The sequence below is a fragment of the Dipodomys spectabilis genome, unplaced genomic scaffold, assembly GCF_019054845.1.
Source record: "Dipodomys spectabilis isolate Male_0828 unplaced genomic scaffold, ASM1905484v1 ptg000112l, whole genome shotgun sequence".
NCBI classification, from domain to species: domain Eukaryota; kingdom Metazoa; phylum Chordata; class Mammalia; order Rodentia; family Heteromyidae; genus Dipodomys; species Dipodomys spectabilis.
In genome coordinates this window covers 229632-236005 of record NW_024870789.1, presented here as the reverse complement: position 1 = coordinate 236005, position 6374 = coordinate 229632, and the positions used below count along the sequence as shown (strand labels likewise).

Below are 6374 nucleotides of genomic sequence, written 5' to 3'. Positions count from 1 at the left end.
AAAAAGTGAGTATAAAATCCACAGCATAAATGCAAATGATTTTCACGTGGAATTTTCTGCTACAAGAGTGCAACAGACTACTCGTGTTTAAGTAGAATGATCTCTAGGTAGAAATTATACTCACATGGCCAGAGAAACCACTACTCATTAGTGTAGGAAGTACAAAAGCTGTTTTACCAAGAAAATGCTTTTGCAAAGATTAATAAATTAACCTTCATTTTTGGAATAAAGGAATGTATTTGATTCTGAGTAAAGACTAGTTGGCTTTACATTAAGAAAAAAGTTCTAATTAAATTATCGTTACAAAATTATTGTAGATGTTTAACTGAAGTGGAAATGTATCATATATTATAAACTATTTCTCTTCATCACAAAGTTCCATTATACAGTCCAGAGGTGGGAATTATTAAATCTAGAAACATTTCCTTGTTTGTTTATTTATTTACTTACTTTTATTTATTTTCCCTGAACAGTAACTCTTTTAAAAAGGATCTGGAAAAACTTGACCAGAATTATCACACTCTGCAATGCAATGCTTCAGCTCTTCAATACACCACTTACCTATGTCTTACAAATTCTACCTCAGAGCAAACTGTATAGTCTGTTCTAGTGAAGGATCTTTTGCAATCAGCATTTTCACCACCATCCCGAAAGTTTCACAGTCTTTCTGGCAAACCCATTAAATCTCCTTCATTTTGGATGCTATTGCTTTAGAACGACTGTCTAGCTGAGCATCTTCAAATAATTCTATCCAATCTGTTGTGTTCGGCTCTGGTTCTTCGGGCTGCTCAGTGACTAATGGAATGGCAGGTACCCTCTTTGAGGAAGGAAGTGCTGAAGAGCTCCAAGTTGACGTGTCTTGTGATGTTTTCAAAGACTGAGCAGATCTCTCTCTTCTTCTGTGCTGAGACTGGTGGGATGAATAATGTTTGCTCCATACTGGAGAGTAGCTCCTGTTGTGACACTGGAGCCGGATCTGCTCTGTGTAGAGTCCTTTCAACCTCAGGTGACTCTCTGAAAAATGAAGCATCCCTTTTATGGGGAGAATGGTCCCATGAATAATGTGAAGAGTACAAACTGTTGCTTCTAACACCGGATCTCTGGTCCCTCATGGTGGCTAGACAGCAAATAGGAAAGAAACAGATCATCAGAGGTTTCATCTACTGATGTAAACCAAGGTTACTGATCAATTTTGACATGAAATACATTTTATTTCATGTTTCCTGCTGGCTAGTCACATTGCTTTTTCCTCTGCACTTTATGTTCTCCTGGGATTAATCAGTTTCAAATATCATCAACTGACTTAACATTTCTGTATTCTAGCATTATCACACTCTACATATCAACCATCTGTTTCACTGCTTTCTATGACCTTTTCCCAGATTAACTTCATGGTGAAGTGAACATGGATTTTTCTTTCTTGCTATTGTTTCTAATGTATTTATAAAGTACCATGTGATTTTTTTGTTTCTTTGCATGTTCCTTCCCCACACTACAACCTCTGTTTTCACTGTATTTGAAGTCAATACCCTGTCATTTGTATATACACTTCTGTAATTTGGGGAGGGGAAGGGAAAAAACAAAATGCTTAAGTAGGGATACAGGTTGACCCATTGTAACAAGGAGATGCACAAGACACTATGTTGAAAAATGGACTTTACAATTTAGGCGAGAAAGGGGTGTGGGGTGGAGGAGTGGGAGCAGAGTGTAGTTGTGGAGGTAGGAGGGAAGGGAATGTAGGGGGAAAACAAAGGAGGAGGTAACAATGCTTGATAGGAAATGTACTGATTACCTTGCTCATGTAACTGTAATCCCTCTGTACAGAATTTTTACAATAAAATGTATTAAAAAGTATAGGTAATCAAGAAACATTAGTTATACTCAGTGATACTGTAAAATTGTCTATACTATTTTCCATAGACAAAGCCTTTCTGGGTCCCAGGTACTTGATTATGTACAGCATTCCCTGACTCCTCTGGAGAGGATAAATGAATGGGGATTCATTTATGTTAATTAACTAGATGAAATTACCTAGAGGTTGTTTATTGGAAATTGTGTTTGTATATTCTCTTTTCTTTATGTTTAAACAATGTTTTTGGCTGGTTACTGAATATTTGGATTGTTAACTCTGCACACCAATCTCCATTGCATTTTCTGTGTCCTCTAGAAAAATAATTTAAAGCCCACTGTCATAGGCCAGCTGTCAGTACACACCTCTAGTTTTGACATTTCTCTTTATACTCAAGATTGTTTAATTTCATTGTAAAGTTCTTAAGCATGCTTTACTGATACTTAATATTATCTGGTAACACCATCTTAATGTGCTCATAACTACCTTTGCAATTGAACAAAAATTCCATTAATTTTTTTCAAATATTTCTTCTCCACCTTTCCCTCTCATATCATTTATGGAAACACTTACAGAAGAGTAAGTACTCTAGTGAACAACATGTTCAACTATGAAGGCAATGCAAAACAGCCATATCATTTATGTAGCCTCATGTAAAAGCAAAAAGAAATCTAGTTTAGCACAAATATTCAACATTATTTCAATATGCAATTAACATAACAAGCACTAGTGACTTTTCTCAATGATATGGAGCACATCTCATGTTAAACTACTCCCATTCCAAATGCTGACTAGTCACATTTATGGTTAGCCTGGGCTATTATCCGCACAGATTACAGAGCATAAAACTGTGTGTCTCTTACCCATGTTTTGGTGTGTTTTTATCCCTGTTTGTCACAAATTCACTCTTTTTGCTTTATAGTGAGTGTATTCCAGTTTTATCCATTTATTTAAAATTTTAATTTCAATCATTGTATCTAACTTTCAACTTCCTACTTGGTTCATTGCTACATTATGGAAAATGTTCTTTTCTCAATTTTTGCCACTTTTCATTAAAAATTTAAAAGTTTCATATTCATTTTAAACCTTTGTCAGCAAGTTCCATAAAATGAATTGTATGGGAAATGAGTACAGGAATTCACTCAACTTTGTTTTTGTTTCTCTTGGATGTGAAATTTCTAAAATGTTTTGCAGTTTCCTTCCTTCCTACCTTTCTTCCATCTTTTCTTCCTGTCTTCCTTCCTGTCTTCCTGCCTGCCTGCCTGCCTGCCTGCCTTCCTTCCTTCCTTCCTTCCTTCCTTCCTTCCTTCCTTCCTTCCTTCCTTCCTTCCTTCCTTCCTTCCTTCCTTCCTTCTTTCCTTCCTTCCTTCCTTCCTTCCTTCCTTCCTTCCTTCTTTCCTTCCTTCCTTCCTTCCTTCCTTCCATCTTCCCTCCCTCCATCCTTTCCCTCCTTCCTTCTTTACTCCAGTAGGGTGTCCTTCTTTACTCCAGTAGGGCGTGAGCCTAAGGACTTGTATTCTTACTCAGCTTTTATTGCTCAAGCCTGGCAATCTACCACTGGAGTTATTCCTCCACTCTCAGCTTTTTGCTGCTTAATTGGCGATAACATTCTCAGATTGGAATTTATAACTGCAACATTATTTGTTTTCTGTTGTGTTATTTCTGTCAAAGCCCCCACCATTAATTCCTAACTGCATAGAAGTTTTGAACTAGTGTGCATCCCTGGTAGACTTACTTGAAATTCAAGTCTTACAATGTTTTCTCAATCTCTGTCTTCCATGATAACAGAGTACCTGGTCTGATATCTGAGCTGCTTCTCAAGAAATTCCCTCCATGTTTTTCCCCTGTTGCTAGCTAGTCCATGAGATCCCCTACACTGTAAAATGAGCTCCCTGAAAGTAGAGACTGGTGTTGACACAATACATAATGAAGACCACAATAGCAGGTACAGAACATGTTGAAAGCAATCTTGAATAAATGGAAACTCTGGGAAAGTCTTGCATTAGATACTTAGCCTGTCTATACTCAGTACACTTAGTTCCTGCATCGCTATACATTTAAAACTCATAAGGACAGTATTTAAGTTTAGATCCTCAGCTCAGGAAGCCTGCAGTATCAGCTCTACTTTTAGCCTAGAATGTCTGGTTTCTGGTCTATGGTTAGGCTGACCTTAGTATGCTTCTGCATATTTCTTTTTGCTGTTAATTTTTTAAATAAATTCCTGTATGTAGATATTCACATATTCACCCATGTTTGTGTATACAAACACATTGTGTTGTGTTTGAGTAGAAATTTATTGAAGTTTGGATTTCCTACACCCGTTGATTTAAGAACAGACCATTGGGAAATCCTGTAATCCTAGCTATTCAGGAGGCTGTGATCTTTGGTTTCTTGCATAAAAAATTTCCAGGCAGACAATCCCTAGAACGTGAAATGCTAATGGACTAGAAAAATGTCAGAAGTGGGGGCAGTTCTCAAGATGTAGAGTACCAATCATGCCTAGAATAGCACAAAAAGAGTTCAAGCCAGTGTACACAGAAAGAGACAGAGAGAGACAGAGAGACAGAGAGAAAGAACACACAGAGTGAGAAATACATAGATTACAAACTAAAAAACTGTAGACTTTAAAAGTGAATTGAAGATTAAAAAAAATTAACATTGAAGATTGTGAATTTAGATCACAAGTAAATGGGCCAACAAAACCTGATACTTTGTTTATCAGAGAATGTCTTCATTTTACATTCAACCAAAAATCGTATTTCCACTAGACATAGAATTCTAAATAGAGAATCATTAAGATTTTAAATATAGTCCATTTTTCTGACCTCTATAATTTCTGCTCAAAAATCTACTTTAAGTCATTGTCACCAGGCAAATTATTCTCTAGCTGCTTTTCCAGAATTTTTGGTTTTGGACATTGTTTAGCATTTTATTGTTGTTCTTAGCTTGAAGGAATAGGAAAGACTAGCAAATATTTCTTTTGATCTACTTTGGCATTTGTTCAATGCATAGATATACAGGTATAATATAGTGGTATATGCTATTCCCCGTATTTGTGAAGTTTTCTTTCATTATTTTTGTATTTTTGTTTTGGTCTTCATGACAAATATTAGAATTGATATTGTCTCATAAGTCTCTAATGTGCTGTACAGTTTTTTCCAAGTTTTTATGCTGTTCCTATTGCCTAAGTACTATAGTTCCATCCCCAGATTTACTTACTTTTTCTTCTGTTACCTCCATTCTGCCATTTAGTCCATAACAAAGTTTTATTTTTATACTATTTTAACTCCTATTAAAAATAGCTTTATGGAGCTGATTTAGCACCAACTCTGTTAAACATTTCACAGCTTCTGAATTATTTTCATTTTAACTACAACAGCCTATTTTTATATCCACAAGGGTTTGCTGAAAAAATTCAAATAATTATGTTTAGAAGCTAATCTAGTAATTTACAATGAAAACTGCGTATTTTTCTCTTGCTAAATGCTAATATTTCAACTGACTCCTCAGTTCAATTGATAGAAAAGTATTTGTTTTACTCTATTTTCTATGTATATGCTGGTCCTGACACTTCACCTCCGTGTCTGGGCATAGTCCCTGAACTTTTTCCCCTAAAGCTAGTACTCTACCACTTGATCCACAGCTCCACATCTGGCTTTTTGCTACTTAATTGGAGATAAGAGTCACATAGACTTTCCTGTTCCAATTGACTTTCAGCTTGGTTCCTATGATCTCAGCCTTCTGAGTACTTAGGACTATAGATTTAAGCCACTGGTATCAGCCTTGATTTACTTTTTAAATAAAACTAGAGACTTAAAGAGAAGCTAAGAGAAAAATGACTACTAGTATTGAAGAAAATCACTGTCTCTCTCAAGTAATTGTCTTAATATTTTTTTCACCATTGCTTAATTAATTATGCAGTTTAAAACTTAGCAAAAGTAAGGAACACTTGGAAACTCACAGAAAAGTTTGCAAATACATTATTTCCACATGAGTTGCAATGGTAATAGTACAAAGAAGCATGAATAGATGTTTGAGAGTTCTGATAACATGGAATTCCTTAATAGCATAGTGACTGCAGTCATACATAGGCTCAAACCACAATTTTGCAGGGAAAAAAAAACATGAATGCATGATTTACTGAAGTGTGAATAATCAAATGCCAAAAACATCCACTTAGTATGAATAGTAATTGATGCTCATTCAGAAATAAATGTAATGGAAGTTGCTCCAGACTCTTCTAATCTTGAGAATGTGTGACACCTTGGAAGCCACTCACTCCAAACTGGCAACTGCGAGTTGCTTTCAGAGCACACAAAGTAACAAGGTATTTTATTTACAAATTTATCATAAGATGAGAAAAAATAGAAAGGAAACAATGAGAAGATGATGCAAAATCACACATATCTGGCCTTTGACAAGGAAAGTACTGATATTTAGACATGTGCACATAAGGAGATGATATATGCTAAGAACATGTGCTTGCTCATCCATGTTCCTCCAAGTTTTATGTGGGTTTAAAACT

At 35.7% G+C, this 6374-nt stretch overlaps 1 pseudogene; it reads right to left on the bottom strand.

The window, feature by feature from the left end:
• Window positions 1-481: 481 nt before the first annotated feature.
• On the bottom strand, window positions 482-1112 carry LOC122114848 (annotated as a pseudogene).
• Between the last annotated feature and the right edge of the window lie 5262 nt (window positions 1113-6374).